General features: G+C 44.2%; 1 protein-coding gene across 12 annotated transcripts in view; it reads left to right on the forward strand.

Annotated features, from left to right (window-relative positions):
- The window catches only part of SEMA6D (semaphorin 6D), a 254,875-nt gene that overhangs the window by 194,676 nt on the left and 41,341 nt on the right, over nucleotides 1-18,858 (forward strand). Inside the window, exon 1 of one of the 12 annotated variants that reach the window (XM_028706506.2) lies at nucleotides 5,168-5,296. The exons of the other annotated variants lie outside the window; for them this stretch is intronic. The gene's annotated coding sequence lies outside the window, so the exon portion shown is untranslated. Of the gene's footprint in view, nucleotides 1-5,167; nucleotides 5,297-18,858 lie in introns of those variants that run through there. 12 annotated transcript variants of the gene reach the window in all.

Here is an 18,858-nt window from a genome sequence, read left to right on the forward strand (position 1 = left end):
AAATAATAATAAAAAACAGTAGATATCACACAATTCATAACAATCTGACCCAATACAAAAAGTTGTAATATAAACAAAACTTTGAAACAAACAACTTATATCAGATAAAGCAATATCCAATAAGCCATTAGAATATAATGGTAAACAGTAAAATTAAATGTCATCAAATAATAAGGAAGCAGTTTACACTTAACAATGGCAATAAATAATAATATAATAAACAAACAAACAAACAAACAAACAAACAAACAAACAAACAATGAACAGTTAAAAAAAAGCAAGTCTCAATGCATAATTACATACAAGACCATGTAAAAGGACCATGTAAATTACTCAGTTACATACAAGACCATGTAAAAGGATCAAAATTGAGAAACAAAGACTCACAACAACTGTTTTCTGAACGCCTCTTCTCTCTTCCCAACTGCTTTTGCTATTCTTAAAGGCATGGTCAGGGAAAAGACTTCTGGGTCTGGAGGGTGGGGCAAAGCAGGTGGGAAAAGCCATTGCCTGGTGGCCAACACAAAGTCTCTCCACTCACAGTTCTTCACACATTGCAGCTAGGCAAAAACTCTGAAGGGAGGGTTTTGTCTGCATGGAGCTTCTGGCTCAGAGGGCCACATTTGGTCCACGGGCTCAAGGCTCCCCACCCCTAAAATACAGGACTACCCTCCTCTGTAAAGTAGGGCACATCGCCACCCCTCTGTACATAGAAAACTGGCATGTTAGTGAGTTGGTTTCAGCCTAATTAACACACCGTTTTCTACAACCAGCCAGAAATAACCTTTACCATTTGATCCTACTAGTGGTGCAAAATGACCTTGAAGGTTGCAAACAAGGAGGAAGGGTTTATTCCTAGCATTCTACCTCCCAAGGTTACCATTTCCCCTCATTAAAATAATAAGACTGTTGCATCATGGGACATGCTCCTATGATGCTATAGTGCTTTTATGATGTAACTGGAGAGACAGAAACGGGGAACCAGAGACCGGGGGGAAATGACTTGCGGAGGGGAAGACCTTGGGATTAAATCCAAAGCAAAATAATGGAAAAGTTAATAGGATGCAGATATCATAATGACCTTATAACCTCAGACAACAGGGCTTGTGAATTCATCCGGGATGGAAAGAAAGCAGGCCAGCAACGTTCTGTTTTGTCAAACCACGAGAGGTTTAACAGTCAATCACTCTTTCCAGGGAACTCGGGGAATTGTAGCTCTCAGCTAACAAGTTTCCGCACTCTCGAACTAAAGTTCCCAGGATTCTTTCAGGAAAAGCCATGACTGGTTAAAATGGTATAATAATGCTTTAAATGTATGGTGTGGATGCATTGTAGCAGTCCCACCTTTGCAGGAATATTATTATTAATAATAATAACAACAACAACAGAGCGCAGCAAACATTTCCCGCTGTAGCAATTGTGTGGGCAAGGCGTTCAGACCAGTACAAAATGCGTTTGCAAATGCACAGTCCCAAAGTTAAAGAAAAAAACAAAAACCACACAGTAGCAAATGTAATAATGTGATCCAAATGCCCGGCGCTCGGCTAGAAAGAAATGTTCTCCTGCCATTATGTGAAAATTTAGCGTGACTGGAACAGCGTCTGCATTTGATTAGGCAATTTTTTTAAAAAAAAGAAAATGTAAGAGTCTTTACATTTGAGGGCTATGCTGCAAAACAATTGCTCAGTCTGTGTTGTAAAATTGGTTTTGCCTTTCCCTGACTTCCATGTTTTTATTGCACTTTGTCTCAGATGAGAAATATGAGATGTCCACATGGCAGATTAATGCCTTTTGATGTAAAACAGTAAATAAGAGTGACGGTGCAAACAAATGCTTCTAAAGTTTTAATCTTCTTTGAGCAAGGAGAGACCGTGAAACGCTCGCAGCAGAAGCTGTTTTCCAGCACGAAAGAAGCATTTGCAGATCTGTTATTGCAGCACATTAGCTAATTGTTTCACAATTAAAAGCAATACAGTGTGTTAAATTTGAATCTGGTACCCTGACCCCATGAGACCAGCTTATGCCACAATGTTGTTGATTCAGATATGATTCTGGTCACATCCATACCATACAATTAAAACAGTATTGAACTACTTTAAATGAACATAGCTTCACCCAAAGAAACCTGGAAACTGAAGTTTGCTAAAGGTGCTGAAGGGGACGCGGGTGGCACTGTGGGTTAAACCACAGAGCCTAGGACTTGATGATCAGAAGGTCGGCGGTTCGCTCCCTCGGCCAATAAAGCGAGATGAGCGCCACAACCCCAGAGTCGGACACGACTGGACCTAATGGTCAGGGGTCCCTTTACCTTTACCTTTAAAGGTGCTGAGAGTTCTTAGGAGACCCCTATTCTCCTCAGAGAGCTTCAGTTCCCAGAGTAGTTTTAACAACCAGTCCTTCTTCTCAGGAAAGTCTCTCCATTGGATTTCACACTGATTCGAATGTTGTGATTCTGTTCTCAGTAGTTTAAATATTTCAAAACACATATCTACATATTGATAGAGATTAATATGGAAACTATATGGGACACGGGTGGTGCTGTGGGTTAAACCACAGAGCCTAGGGCTTGCCAATCAGAAGGTCGGTGGTTCAAATTCCCTCGACGGGGTAAGCTCCCGTTGCTCAGTCCCAGCTCCTGCCAACCTAGCAGTTCGAAAGCATGTCAAAGTGCAAGCAGATAAATAGGTACCGCTCCAGCGGGAAGGTAAACGGCATTTCCGTGTGCTGCTCTGGTTCGCCAGAAGCGGCTTAGTCATGCTGGCCACATGACCCGGAAGCTGTACGCCGGCTTCCTTGCCAATAAAGTGAGATGAGCGCCGCAGCCCCAGAGCTGTCCACGATTGGTCCTAATGGTCAGGGGTCCCTTTACCTTTAATATGGAAACTAGATGGAATTGTTAGCAAAATCATGGAATAGAAGAATGGCCCTTGGCCAGGTTGGAAGTGCTTCCTCCTTCTCCCAGAAGATTTTAGCCCCACAACAACGCTTCTCAACTCCTATCAGCTCCAGCCAGCATGACTAATGGTCAGAGTCTGACAACGTCCCGAGGGCCACAGGTTATACATTCCTGGCCTAAGAGATAAAACAGACTTGCCCAGCATTACCCCATGAGATTTATGGCTTAGAGTCCTTCCAGGTTTTTGTTTCTGTACTGGCTCTTGGGATTAAATGGAGTGAATGTTATAGCGGCTGAGAGCATGTGTATTCTACACCAATCAATATATTGTGGGAGAGGGTGCTTTCTCAGCCAGAGAACCAAAATAACTCGCCACAGCTATTGTCAATTAAATTTGAGAAGGTGGCTGGTTCCCATTTAGCAACCAGCCAGATTTTACTGGAAGTCAGAGCGCAATGGTGAAAATATTCTTCATCCCCATCGTCTGATTTACAGAGGTATACTGGGCATTCCACTTTTTCATTGTCACATTGAATAGCTACTGATAGGGTCTTGCCATATTCACTCTTACCTGGGAGTAAGCTGAATAATAATAATAATAATAATAATAATAATAATAATAATAATAATAATATTTATACCCCGCCCATCTGGCTGGGTTTCTCCAGCCACTCTGGGTGGCTTCCAACAGAATATTAAAATACAATAGTCTATTAAACATTACAGTGGTACCTCGGGTTAAGTACTTAATTCGTTCCAGGGGTCTGTTCTTAACCTGAAACTGTTCGTAACCTGAAGCACCACTTTAGCTAATGGGGCCTCCTGCTGCAGCTGCGCCGCCGGAGCACGATTTCTGTTCTCATCCTGAAGCAAATTTCTTAACCCAAGGTACTATTTCTGGGTTAGCGGAGTCTGTAACCTGAAGCGTATGTAACCTGAAGTGTATGTAACCCGAGGTACCACTGTAAAAGCTTCCCTAAACAGGGCTGCCTTCAGATGTCTTCTCAAAGTCTGGTAGTTGTTTTTCTCTTTGACTTCTGGTGGCAGGGCATTCCACAGGGCGGGCGCCACTACCGAGAAGGCCCTCTGCCTGGTTCCCTGTAACTTGGCTTCTCGCAGCGAGGGAACCACCAGAAGGCCCTCGGCGCTGGACCGAGAAATGGGCGTTCACCCCGTCACAGGTATTCGAACCACCGACCTTCTGATCGGCAAGCCCTAGGCTCTGTGGTTTAACCCACAGCATGGTCTTATTCCTGTTCCAAGCATTGTCTCCTGAGCAGAAGCTCTCCAGGGTCTTACAAGTCGGTCCTTCTTACCATCTGTTTCCTGAGCCTTCTAAGAGCCAGGGTGGTGTAGTGGTTAAGAGTGGTAGACTCGTAATCTGGTGAACCGGGTTTGCTTCCCTGCTCCTCCACATGCAGCTGCTGGGTGACCTTGGGCTAGTCACACTTCTCTGAAGTCTCTCAGCCTCACTCACCTCACAGAGTGTTTGTTGTGGGGGAGGAAGGGAAAGGAGAATGTTAGCCGCTTTGAGACTCCTTCGGGTAGTGATAAAGCGGGATATCAAATCCAAACTCCTCCTCTTCTTCTTCTTCTAAGAGGAGGAGCCAGGGACTGAACACAGGAACTTCTGCATGCAAACCCATGGGCGCTGCCCCTTGAGCCTTGCTACCTTCCATTGTTGCTCTGATCCAGTTCAGTTTCAGGGCTCATGTAGACATGTCATCCTCTGTTATCTGGGCAGCACCCGTTGCGTGATTAAATGAAAGGCCCCCAGACCCCCCAGGAGTTGTCGTTGTGTCTTCTGGAGTGGAGTGAGGGGCGAGGCTTGTGAAAACGCCGCATACATAGGCTTGAACTTCCATTGTGTTCATCTGGGGCTCACGGGGTGCCTCTACTGCACAAAAAATAAATATATGACATAATGATCTGAGGGGCGCAGTGTGAGGCAGTCAGTTTAAATTAACAGTATATAGACCTGTCAGGATAGTTAATCAGAAGCCTGCATAAACAACGGTACCTTGCACTTTGTCCTAGAAACCCAGCGAGAGCGGAGACCCTGGCAAACTGTCAAGAGCAGCTTTGTCCCGCAGGAGTGATATAAAACAGAGAGGACTTTTGACAGTAGATTTATCCGTGGAAACAAAAGACTGCTTTCGGCTGGAAGATTTTTCACTTCGCCCCGGCAAAAGAAGGAGGGGGGCGGCGGTGGTAGGAACGGGATGGGAAAACGGAGCAAAATGGACCTGTCAAAAAATGAATTTTAAATCAATTTAATTGAAGCCATCACTTATGGTTTAGGATGGTGCCTCGGTTTCCTTTCCAGCTGGAGCGGAGTATTTTTATTTATTTATTTTACCACAAGAGACTTCTTGTCCTCCAAGTGTGTCTAATCAAGCAGTGAGTATTTGCATCATTAAAAGTCGCCCTATCCGCTTCCAAGCGTTCTGTCAGCTTGTAGGAGGGATTGTGGGGAGGAGAGAGAGAGAGAGAGAGAGAGAGAGAGATGTAGTGCTCTCCCAGAAAAGTTAAAAGCTTGCAAATAACTGAAGCCAATTAAGATCAAAGCTGTGATATTCAGTAGTAGTTTCATTATAAACCTTTTTTTAAAAAATAATAAAATAAATGAAACCACAACAACTTTGAAACAGATCAAGAGGTGTTAATACATAGCTCTTTTTTGTTACTCTTTAAAGCTTTTGCAGTATCTTAAAGCAACAGATTGCTTATTTGCTCCTTATCATGCGCAAAGTTCCCCCTTCCTCCCCACGGAATTGTCGGCGTTAAAAAAACAACAACAACCCATGTTCTGAGTAATTTAGGAGCTAGCGGATTAAAAGCTTTCATTTACATGCAAAATGTACATTTGTTAGTAGGGAGGCCAACTTAAGGCGGTACAATAATTTATCGGACCTTACAGAGTTGCCACCTCTGCCTTGGCAAAAAAAGAAAGAAAGAAAGAAATCGGAAGGTGTGGTTTTTCGCCTGGTGAGTTGCAAGCCTCCAGGGGGAACTTTCCATTTCCACTTGCAGGAAAAGGAGCTCCTGAATATTTGTTGTGAAGCTGTTGCCATTCTTAGAGTGCAAAGGGCATGGATGGCCACTCAGGCCAGGTCTATATCTGCCAAGGCAGGAAGCACCCCTCTTGCCATTGGTCCTCACAGTAGTCGTGCACAGACTGTGAGCCTTGGAGAACACCCAGTGCTCAATTCCATTCTGCACGTCGTTGGGAATTCTCGGTAGCAGTGGGCAAGTGATCTTTCAGGGAGGCTTGAACACGATCACAACATGTTCACATGAGCTCAGCATTCTCCAAGATGCTCTGTGGAAACCACTGCTCCAAATAGATAGGTGGTAGCCTTGCAAAGGATCCCTAACAAATTTTGGGGGAGGCAAATGTGGAGAGGGGCGTTCTGGGGTGTGTGTGTGTGTGTGTGTGTGTGTGTGTGTGTGTACACGTTCCAGAGGTCTGTTCTTAACCTGAAACTGTTCTTAACTTGAAGCACCACTTTAGCTAATGGGGCCTCCTGCTGCTGCCGCGCCGCCAGAACCCGATTTCTGTTCTCATCCTGAAGCAAAGTTCTTAACCTGAAGCACTATTTCTGGCTTAGTGGAGTGTGTAACCTGAAGCGTATGTAACCCGAGGTACCGCTGTGTATAGATATAGATATAGATATAGATATATTGCACAAACCGGAACATACAGGATATTTCTGTTGTGCATATAACTTCCTGCTACATATACAGGATCATTTTCCATAGCTGTCTAGAAGTTGCATTTATTCACTAAACTTGTGAGTGTTGCTGCTACTCCTCAAACCACTACTCAGCTATTTCATACTTCATAACTAATTTGAAAGGCACTGCAAATTAAACAAAGGCCCATGTGCTTTATTTTCCTCCCTCTCTTTCCACTCACTCCTGAGTCCTCTATTTGGGAACATCGTTATTCCTGTTTCGCTCGGACCGTGCCAGGATCTATTAACAAACAAAAACTTAAGAGCTAGGCGATATTTGTGGATCAGTTCCTCTTGCAGAGGGCCCTTGAGGATTTCGCATTTACCAGGTTAGGAATGAGGAATCTGTGGCCTTCCAAATGTTTTTGGATTCCCAGCTCTAGTAGCTGGGAGCCGAGGGGAAGAAGAGACATCATCTCTAAGGGTCAATCTGAGAACTCTGGCAGGTTGGATTTGGTCCATAGGCTGCCTAATGAAGAATGAAGGATAGTATTCTGTAGCCTCTGCCCAACTAATGTTGTGCTGTAATCCAAGATTGATCGACGGTAATCACAATAGCCCTGCAGCTAATGGTGTGAGTCATTGTCTTGTTTATAGATTTCCCCAACCAGTTGACCCAGGGGATCGGTACCCTGTTGTGAATAATAGCTAGTTTGAATGAAGAGTCCACTTCGTTTTTGTATGACAAGTATGGACCTTCCTCACTGTTGTAAGTTATGCATTTTTGTTGATGTCCAGACCATTCACAGAGTGGTGTTGTGGTTAGAGTAGGAGACCAAGGTTTGAATTCTCACTTGGCCACAAAGCTGGGTGACATTTGGGGGCAGTCACAGTCTCTCAGCCCAACCTGCTTTGTTGTGAGGATAAAATGGGGAAGGGGGGGGGAGTCATGTTGCACCACTATGATCTTCTTGGAGGAAAGGTGGGATATAAATGTGTTTAGTTAATTTGGATATAACAGACCTAGTGGCAGTGATTAAAAACATGTTCTTCAGAATAGTCCTACTAAAATTAATGGAAATGATCTGATATAAGTAGATCATGTCTTACAACCCACCATTAGTTAGGGTTCATTCAACTCCAGTGATATGCAGAGGGATTTGTGGAGCTCAATATGTGTGAAACCCAGTTCCATTGTCCTAGCCCCAAACATCTCATAGAATCATAGAATCATAGAGTTGGAAGAGACCACAAGGGCCATCGAGTCCAACCCCCTGCCAATCAGGAAACACCATCAGAGCACTCCTGACATATGGTTGTCAAGCCTCTGCTTAAAGACCTCCAAAGAAGGAGACTCCACCACACTCCTTGGCAGCAAATTCCACTGTCGAACAGCTCTTACTGTCAGGAAGTTCTTCCTAATTGTTTAGATGGAATCTTCTTTCTTGTAGTTTGGATCCATTGCTCTGTGTCCGCTTCTCTGGAGCAGCAGAAAACAACCTTTCTCCCTCCTCTATGTGACATCCTTTTATATATTTGAACATGGCTATCATATCACCCCTTAACCTCCTCTTCTCCAGGCTAAACATGCCCAGCTCCCTTAGCCGTTCCTCATAAGGCATCGTTTCCAGGCCTTTGGCCATTTTGGTTGCCCTCCTCTGGACACGTTCAGGTTTGTCACTGTCCTTCTTGAACTGTGGTGCCCAGAACTGGACACAGTACTCCAGGTGAGGTCTGACCAGAGCAGAATACAGTGGCACTATTACTTCCCTTGATCTAGATGCTTGTTCAAATTTTGGCCAGATCCATGAGACTGTCATTCCTTCAAAATCACTAGTTGCTTGCTTCAGCTGAAAGTCCCTGTTGTACATCTGTTTTACTCATAGTTGGGTTGCATCATTGGTGGTTTTGTAGCATTAAATAGGACTTGTTGCAGTTCCTTCAATAATGTGAGTTGTTTGCTTCAGTGAAAGGTCCTGATCATATGTGTATTTTGTTCAGTGTTGCATTGCATAATTGGTTTTGCAGTCTTAGGCAAAAGCTGTTGCTGTTCCTTCAATAGCATGAGTTGCTTGCTTCACCTGGCCTCATGGGTGTTTCACCCATAGATGAGAACCATCATTGGTGTCACAGTACAATTTCTGTTTAAGACTATGATATAAGTTTCCAGGTCGGTTGACCCAGTATTCTTCATAGCTTATTGTGTAAAGTAGCTGGTTTCAATGTGACCAATATTCCACAGAAACGTTGGTGGATTTGTGCAAAAGAAAAGAAAAGAAAAATTGCGAAATAGGAGAATGCAGAATTGTGGCAATATCTGATGCTGATTTATACAAGTGTTCCATAAACAAATTAATTGAAATACGATAATTTTGGCATGGCCACAAGTATATTGGAATCAGTCTTGAAAATGATGGAGTTGCAATTCATTATTAATACTACTACAGTGGTACCTTGGTTTAAGAACAGCTTCTTTTATGAGCAACTTGGATTAAGAATACTGCAAACCCGGAAGTAGGTGTTTTGGTTTGTGAACTTTGCCTTGGAAGCAGAACATGTTCCACTTCCTGTTGAGTGTGTTCCATTTGTAAATTGAGCCCCCCACTGCTATGGGAAAGCACGCCTTGGTTTAAAAATGCTTTGGTTTAAGAATGGACTTCCGGAATGGATTAAGTTTGTAAACCAAGGTACCACTGTACTACTGTTTCACATAAATATTATTTGCACATATTATTTGCAAAATAATTTGAAGCATGCCCTGAAATCAGAAAAAGAAAAATGTATTACAATAAAAGCAGCTGAAACTTAAACAGCAAAACTAAAAATCAGTAGACAGCAAAATCTTCATAATCCATCAGATGTCTGGGAGAAGAGATAAATTTTTAGCTAGAACTGAAAGGATATTAATGATGGCACCAGGCAGACCTCACTGGAGAGAGCCTGCCACAAGCGAGGATTCGCCACTGAAAAGCTCTCTTCATTTCCACCACCCTCTGAACCTCAGAGGGGGCACCCTGGGAAGAGCCTCAGATGAAAATTGAAGGGTCCTCATAGGTTCACATTGGTAGAGGTGCTCTGAAGCCACACAGAACTACACAGGAATAGTAAGTTACGGCCCAGTTGACCTACTTCAGAGACAGACGGACAAAAATGATGGGCTTGATAAAAGACTAGGTAGAACAAAATTGACCCTGTCAACCTTGACATTTGAGAAGGGAGGGAAGAGACTCCAATGCCTCAGTTGCTTTAGCAAGTTTTCCTAGTTCTTTGAAGTCATGACTTAGAGGAGAGCACAGAATGTAAATTTTACATTAGCACAGTACACCACTGTGCACATAAACATGTCTCTATATCCTTCATTCAGGCAAGCAAGAGACATAATCGGAGCTCAAGGACTCATTCCCTCCAGGCAAAAATGCTCAGGGTAAGAAGCATGTCCATTGAGGGGTGTGACCTAGCAAAGGAGGTGTGGCCTCAAGAGAGCTTAAAGGGACAGGTAGCTGTTGCATTTGACCCCACCCCCAGGTCTGAAGATCTTCATCCTTGTCTTAAGCATTACTTCTGTGAAATGATTTAAACAGACTGCTCAACCATATTGCAAATAAGCTAAGGAAAGAAACAGATGAGCAAGTTGGTGATCAGTAGTCTGGAAATGCTTGCATAAATTTTTTAGTCTTCAATTGCCAGTGGAAACATACTAGCGAAGGTTTCCATCAGATATCCAGGGCAGAAATATTGTATTATAATCGTTGTTATTACTATTATTAATCAGGCACCTTTTCTGTGCTGTTCTCAATACGTGCTAAAACTTCTTTTGTTTAGGCAACCATACCCAGACAAACTTTATTATGTACATTTGTCAATTTTATTCTGTCTGTCTATATTTGATACACGTTTTAATGTCTACTTGATTTTAAAATTTTGTTTTATTGGCAGTTTCGTATTGCTAAGCCACACCTCCCCCATCCCATTCCTGGCTAGTTTACTTCAAAAATTACAAAATTAACCCTTAAGCTACAAACGGAATGATCCTTGCTGTTGCACTTCCAAAAAATGTAACCTACACTCTCTAGTGCAGGGGTTGGCAGTGCCATGCCTGTGGGCACACTTGGGCCTGCAGAGATGTTCCTTGGTGCCTGCAGGGTATCTGCCCCACTCCTCCCCCCCCTACTGAAATTAGGCTGAAAGAAGCATTCTTCTGCAACCAATGTAGAGAGTGGGGTGCCTACAACAGTTTCTCCGCTTTGTAAATGTGCACACAGACCCCAAAAGCATGGTGGCCCTCTTCTCTAGTGCCTCAGCGACAATTTGCTCCAATTCGAGGGTGGACAAACTTGTTACTTAACAGATCAAGCAGGCTAATCTGGATAGACTCTGAGCAGATTTATTCCTGTTCATTTTTGTGCCTTATCCCGCCACCCCCAACCCAAAAAAGCTAACATAAATTACAGGACAGGGTTTGCAGACTTAATCTGCCTCAGATCAGACTTTTTCATCTCCTGCACTGGGCAAGATCTTTCTTCTCTGCAGTTATAGGCACTTTCCTTGACAGAATGAGAGAGCAAAAGGTGAGAGTTATTTAAAAGGGATTACCAGGAATAAAAAGATCTCACCTTCATGTTCCCATGAAATTTTTTGCCTTTGTTGCAGGTTTTTCTTCCACTCAGGAGGTCTTTAATGAGAGTGTGCCAGGATGTGTTCTCCGAGGTCAGCTCCTTGCCACTACTGAGCTCAGAGACAAACATGTTCTCCGAGCAATTCTCTTAGAGATTTAACAACTTAAGGCTGCATCGCTTTTCAAAGAGGGCCACACGATTCTGGGAAATTGAAAGTATTCTTGCAATGAAAATAGTATCTAAAAGGGGTTCAAGGAGCTGCTGGGCCTCAAGAAGGGACTCTGGGCGACTCAATGTTTTGCTCAGCGGAATTGTGAAGTATTCCATCTATTCACCAAGTCAGAATTGCAACAGCAGGCAGAGAGGGGGGGGGGGGAGAGAGAGAGAGAGAGAGAGAGAGAGATTCTCAATGGCTGCATTCTTAGTTTTCTTTCCCAGAGACTTGCCAAAGTCTGAGCCTCTGCATCTCTTTTCATTCAAGCTGACAGAACATAAGAAAAGCCCCACAGAATCAGGCCATAATCCCATCATGTTCCACACCTTGTTCTTACAGTGTCTAATCAGATGCCTAGGTGACTCCCACAAGCAGAGCCCAAGGGCATCAGTGCTTTTCCTACCTACAACTTGTATGCAATCCTATACATGTCTTAAGATTTCATTGGGATCAATGGTCAGTTCATGCAATGGCAACTTGACTGTGCTCCTGGTATTGCATACATCTACCACTGCTCTGGTGGCGCTGTGGGTTAAACCACAGAGCCTAGGGCTTGCCGATCAGAAGGTTGGCGGTTCAAATCCCCGCAACGGGGTGAGCTTCCGTTGCTCAGTCCCTGCTCCTGCCAACCTAGCAGTTCGAAAGCACGTCAAAGTGCAAGTAGATAAATAGGTACCACTCCGGTGGGAAGGTAAACGGCGTTTCCGTGTGCTGCTCTGGTTCGCCAGAAGCGGCTTAGTCATGCTGGTCACATGACCCGGAAGCTGTACGCCGGCTCCCTCAGCCAATAAAGTGAAATGAGCACCGCAACCCCACAGTTGGTCACGACTGGACCTAATGGTCAGGGGTCCCTTTACCTTTACCTCTGCTCATAGGAAAGGGAACATTCATGTAATATACAGTACACCATATTTGCCCTCAAATCCCAGTTTTTATTTTCCTGTAAACCTCCCTGGGTTCAGTCGTTATGTCAAATGCTGTAATAAAATGGCATCATTTTGACTCATTTTGCTTCTGTCAAACCTGTTTTGCAGGGGTCTTTTTCTCTGACTTGATAATTTAGCCATTGCAATCAGAACATGCGCAAAATGGTGACCGAATGTGTACGAAATGCTTTCTTGAGGCTGTTGTCCCAACCTCCTTGATGGCAGCAATGGAGCGCTGTCCAATTGCAGTGATAAGAACCTGGCACATGCAGGCATGAAATCATTCCGTGTAACTTTACCATCTGACTCTCTGGCCGCAGTGTACAGAAGTGCGCCCCACCAACTGTTCCAATTGCAGTCAACCAATTTATACAGCTCTCCAAGGGCAAGAAGAGCAACTCGCAATCCATAAGTGTGGTTAACTCAGAGAAGATCAGTTGGTTCTTCTCTGATGTCTGCTGATTTTCTGTTTATTCGAAACAAATGACTCCAGGACTTAACTTGAAAGGTTACTCTTTTGGATAGCAGTTTGGAATTCTTATCTGAATTACCTTATTGGTAGGGTTTTCAGTGGTACAGCAGTTTGATCATAACCATCTAATGACCTCCATGGTTGTTCAAGGATTTGAACCTCAAAAAGATCTTCCAGGGGGGATCAGATGAGAAGTTCATTTAGTCTAGTACACTGCCTATTACCCAGCTATTCCTAGGAAAATCACAACCCATCAGTTGTTGTTGTAGTTGTTGTTGTTGTTGCTGATGATGATGATATCCTATCTTGCCCCCAAGAAGCCCTAGTGTGGTGTAGTGGTTAAGAACGGTAGATTCGTAATCTGGTGAACCGGGTTCGTGTCTCCGCTCCTCCACATGCAGCTGCTGGGTGACCTTGGGCTAGTCACACTTCTTTGAAGTCTCTCAGCCCCACTCACCTCACAGAGTGTTTGTTGTGGGGGAGGAAGGGAAAGGAGAATGTTAGCCGCTTTGAGACTCCTTCGGGTAGTGATAAAGCGGGATATCAAATCCAAACTCTTCTTCTACCTGGTTCTTTACATCTGAACTTTATCCACACAACAGCTCTGTGTGGTTGGTTAGGCAGAGAGACAGTGACCTGCCCAAGGTCAAAGTAACACCATGGAAGATAGCTGTGGCTGAAAAATTAACTCCTCAAATGAGGCTACGAGAGGAACAAGATAAACCTTGGACAGCAGCTGGAGGAGGAGGAGGAGGAGGAGGAGGAGAGGATGAAGAAAGAGCTGTGATTACCAATGAAAGAAGAGTGGCAGATGAAATTACTGGACTATGCCAAATTGGCAAAATTGACAGGGAATATTCGGAACCAACAGGACCAGACATTCCTGAAAGACTGGAATAAATTTATGTTATATTTGAAAGACAACTGTAAATTCAAACGCATCAGTACATTTAATAAGCAGAACAGTATCAAGACCATAGCGCTCCCCCCCCCCCATACCGGGAAGCCAAAATGAAAGGTTCAACAATGGTAATATAAAATTTCATGTAGGCGCTTTGTGCAAATTGTGCAAATAACCTTTACAATAGCCTTGCCAGGTAGGGCAGTCCTATTATTACTCCCATACTTCAGGTGCCTGGGCTGTGGTGATTGAGGTGGGGTTGTGGTTGTTGTATTTTTTAACTCCTTATACTAAGCGATCTCCTAGATTTGGTTGCAAATTCATGTCTAGACAGTCCATTCGTCATAGCTGGTGTTAGAGTACATAGTGTGCCTCGTGAATCAAGAGCAGTTTGGTGGGTGACAGCCCAGGCCTGCACGAATACCACTCCCTGATTCATTGCGCAGCCTACACCCCTACCTTCAGTATGGATTGCACTTCAGTTGTCCCCTGAGTGCACTTGCAAAGAGAAACTGACCTGCGGGTTTTGTGCTGATGCAGGTAACTGCCTCGATGAGAATTTCACAAGGCCTTGTTGTTCTCTTTAGGCAACCAGGATGGTATTTATGCTGTCCTTCCAAGTGATACATTATTCTCAGTAAATCTCAGAACAACTCTTTGAGGTCTATCAATATTACTATCCAGGGCTGCGGCTGTGAAATGGAGTGCAGAATATTTCGTCCTTTTCCTGCAAAATGGGGGAAGTCATTTCCCTGTTGGTACTAAACGCATGCGCGCGCACACACACACACAATATTATTATTACTTAAAAAAAAAACTTTTTAAATTCAAAATTAAAACAAAACATATTATCCCCCACATACCCAACATTATTCCCCCCCCCCATTTTTCCTCCCTCCCCCCACCCTCCCACACAACCCCCCCACCCCACCCCGGCTTCCCTCAGTTCCAGTCTTTGATTTCTCTGAGAATGCTGTTTTCTGCATGTTACAAAGTTGTATAGATCCTCAAACTATTTAGCTGATTATTATCAATACACAGACACAATATTAGAACCGACTCTAGTTGAAATTGTGATTTGCTTTCAACTTTTTAATACTGTATTCTATAATGCTGCAACTCATCCTAGGACCTTCTGTTGCTGTTATTTGAGAGGGTTTTTAACCACCAAGATTTGTTTTTTTAAAATCAAGTGGTATATAAATTTTATAGTAGTGTTGTTGTTGTTGTTATTGTTTTAGCCACAGAGCAAAGCTCTTCAAAGTTTCATCAGGTAGGCAGTTGCCTTTTTAGATTTCCTGTACAGATTAGTCTCCATTTATTCTGGGGGGTCATGTTCTGAACCCCTGTGCCCATACGCAAAGTGCAGTAAAATGGGGTGGACCCTAGAGAGCCCTCCTGGTTCCTGCGGAGACCCACCCTGGAGCCCAAAAAGGACCTCTTAGGGCTCTGCAGAGGCTCTCCTCATGAGCTGGTGGGCCAGTGGAGCTTTGCTGAGGGTGCTCAGCCTCCCTGCCTAACAGCTGGCATGTGGGGTGGTGCAGCAGTAGCAACAGCCACTGCCCTGCATGTCAACTGAGGAAGTCCTGTTGCCCCTCCGGCTCATGCAGAGACCCTCCTTGGAGTCCAAAGAGGACACCCTCTTCAGGCTCTGAGGAGGGTCTCCTTGCAAGCCAGAGGCTTGTTGAGGCTGCTCAGCTGATGCACAGGAAAGCTGTCCCGGCCTATCTGTCCGACCCCCAGGACTCTTAGTGGACCATTCTTTCTCCCCAGGTTCTCCCCACACTTGGTCCCCTCCACACCCTTCTTGAGTGTTTTGCTGACATGATTGACATGTGTCTTTGAACTGTGATCATTCCTCATGGAGGATAGAAAAGTGTGTGTGTGTGTGTGTGCATGGTTTTTGCATTACTGGAATTTTGCATGTGCAAAGCTAAGACCACACCAGTTGCTCTGCCCATTTTTGACTCTGGCCGCATCCATCACTGGCTTGTGGCCCCTGGAAGGAAATGTCACCCTTGGACCGAAAAGGTCTCTCTGTCCCAGAGAAGGACAGCAGAGTCCTTCTTATGTGCTTTATTGCCTCCCACTCTGAAACGGTTGTGTTACAAAATACCTTGTGTTTGGTTGCATTTGGGTTGTGCTGTTTCTTTCTCCTTCCAGCTTAGTCCTTCTGGTTTGTTTACGTTTATTCATTAGCAATTTAATGTTAGATGCTTCATCATGGGAGGCTGTCGGGACGGGGAAGAGCAGAGGGAAAATGCCAGGAATCATTAGTGTCTGTTAGCCACCGCTGCTCATCAATCTTGGCAAAGAGGGCAGCCCATCAGTTCTGGACTGGTGGACCTGTGATGCAGAAACATCATTAACAGTTAGAAATTGCATCTTTTTCGGGTCAGCTCTTAATGGCTAAGAACTCCCTCTCAATTTGCTTTGCCAAGTAGTACCCCCATCCGGGCTGGTTCCAAAATGACCTCATTCAAGCAAGCCGGCCCAGAAATCAATTAAGGACTGGGATGAGCTCAAGCTTGCAATGGTAGCCAGGTCTAGAATCACATCCTGCATTCCCGTGAATAGTCTTGTAAACCAGTGCTCATCTGGGGGGGGGGAGGGATTACGAAAGTTTTCCAATTGTACGCTTTACAAATGTTGACCCCTTTTCCCCTCTGCATTTTTACACACTGCTCAAATCACAGACCATCTCTCCTTAGCTACCATTTTTAGAAGACTATAAGAGGTGTGTGATTCAGCTAAAATTGAGTGGGGGATCTAGGAGTCAGGCTTAAGAATTTCATTAAAGGCTGTGTACCTTGCCTGTCCACACAGTAGCTTAGACACTGGGTTTGAAGGCACAAATGGACCAACACAGGAATAGTGAACCAGTAGCTTTCCAGATGTTGCTGAACTCCAATTGCAATTCCTTCCAATTGAGGGGATGTTGCTGAACTCCAATTGCAATCCCCTCCAATTGAGGGGAGAGACTCCCATCAGGCAAGGCCTCCTTCCACCTGCCTTGCTCTACCCTCTGCTTCTCAATGTGTATTGTATTGTTTTATGTACTGTGGCTTGCCGTTTTATTGCTTATAGTTTAGATATTATTGTAACTGTTGAGTGGATTTCTGTTTAACTTTTATATGTTGATATTATTATTTTATACTATTCTAATGATTGTTGAATGTTACTTTTTTGATGGCGGTTGCCTATTTTAAAGTTATGTTTTATTATCACATTTTTGTATTGCATTAGATTGTTACAAGATGTACATTTTTTGTTTCTTCAGCATGTCAACCACCTTGAGTATTGTAAGATAGAAAGGCGGTATATAAATTAAAAATGATGATGATGATGATCTCTGAAGACTGGCTGAATGAGGGCTAATTAACTGAGACAATCCTAGCAAGACAGAGACCCTGAGAGTGGGGGATCTCTGGATCTAGGTATTGCCTGTTTTGGATGTGGTTGCACACCCTGTGATGGAGCAGGTACACAGTGTGCCTGGAGTCAGCTCTGTCACTGGAGGTCCAAGTGGCCTTGGTGACAGGGAGCACCCACTACCAGTTTTTGTTTTGATGTCCATTCCTGGATAGGAATAATCAGGCTACTTTGGTTCACGCATTGGTAGCCCCATGGTAACGCTACTGTAATACACTATGTATAGGGCTGCACTTGTTTAATAAGCTGTAGCCAGTGCAGAATGCAGCAGCTAGCATGCTCAAGGCTATACACGTATTACACCCATGGTGAAAGATCTGCACTTGCCTGCCTGTTAGGTACTGAGCTTCAATCAAGGTTTTATCACATAAAAGCCCTAAACAGCTTGAGACCAGGTTGCCTAGCAGAACATTTTCCCCATTATACCCTTGGAAAAATTCTCAGACCTTTCATACTCTGGAAAGCCACTGCCAGTCAGTACTGAACTAGCCCGTAAACCACTGAGCCTAGGGCTTGCCGATCAGAAGGTCGGCGGTTCGAATCCCTGCAACGGGGTGAGCTCCCGTTGCTCGGTCCCAGCTCCTGCCCACCTAGCAGTTCAAAAGCACGTCAGAGTGCAAGTAGATAAATAGGTACCGCTCCGGTGGGAAGGTAAATGGTGTTTCCGTGCGCTGTTCTGGTTTGTCAGAAGTGGCTTAGTCATGCTGGCCACATGACCCGGAAGCTGTACGCCGGCTCCCTCGGCCAATAAAGCGAGATGAGCACCACAACCCCAGAGCCGTCCACAACTGGACCTAATAGTCAGGGGTCCCTTTACCTTTACTACCTTTGAAGGTGACCCAGAAAGTACAACTAATCCAGAATGTGGCTGCAAGACTGGTGACTGGGAACAGCTGCTGGGACCATGTAACATCAATCTGCATTGGTTCCCAGTACATTTCCGAGCACAATTCAAAATGTTGGTGCTGACCTTAAAAGCCTTAAGCGGCTTTGGCCCTGTATACCTGGGCCAAAGCCATTTCCTTCCCCATCGTTCAGCCCTGAGATCCATCTCCAAGGGCTTTCTGGAGGTTTCCTCAGAAGTAAAGCTATAGGGAACCAGGCAGAGGGCCTTCTTGGTGGTGGCGCCCGCTCTGTGGAATGCCCTCCCATCAGATATCAAGGAAACAAAGAACTATTTTATAAGATATCTGAAGGCCCCCTATAGGGAAGTTTTTAATCTTTTACTGGGTTTGATGTTTTAATTTGTTGGAAGCCACCCAAAGTGGCTGGAGCCGCCCTGTCAGTTGGGCAGCATATAATAATTTGGCATCATCATTATTATTACATGGACCAATTGTCCAGCTCTGTACAGAGCAGCTTTCTGTGTTCATAATGTTCCAGGTTCAATCCATGCCCTTTCTAGTTATTTATCTAGATGATTTATATACTGCCCTTTGCATAGGCCAAAGTCACAACAGGTAGATAAGAATCCATAAAAATGCAATCATTTAAAATGCACAATAGCATCAATTGCTTCCAGTTACTAATAGCAACAGGCCTCTTCTCCTCCAAATGTCTTCTGAAAATGCTGCACCATAAAAGGATCTGGTAGCAGATAATGGGAAAGATTTCAGTCTCAGAGCCTGGACAGCCTCTGCTGGTCAGAGTAGACAGTATTGGTCTAGCAAGTTGCATAATCTGACCTGTTTTATGGCGGCTTCCTATATTCCTTATGTTTTGCA

This window comes from Podarcis muralis, chromosome 14 (assembly GCF_964188315.1).
Source record: "Podarcis muralis chromosome 14, rPodMur119.hap1.1, whole genome shotgun sequence".
Taxonomy (NCBI): domain Eukaryota; kingdom Metazoa; phylum Chordata; class Lepidosauria; order Squamata; family Lacertidae; genus Podarcis; species Podarcis muralis.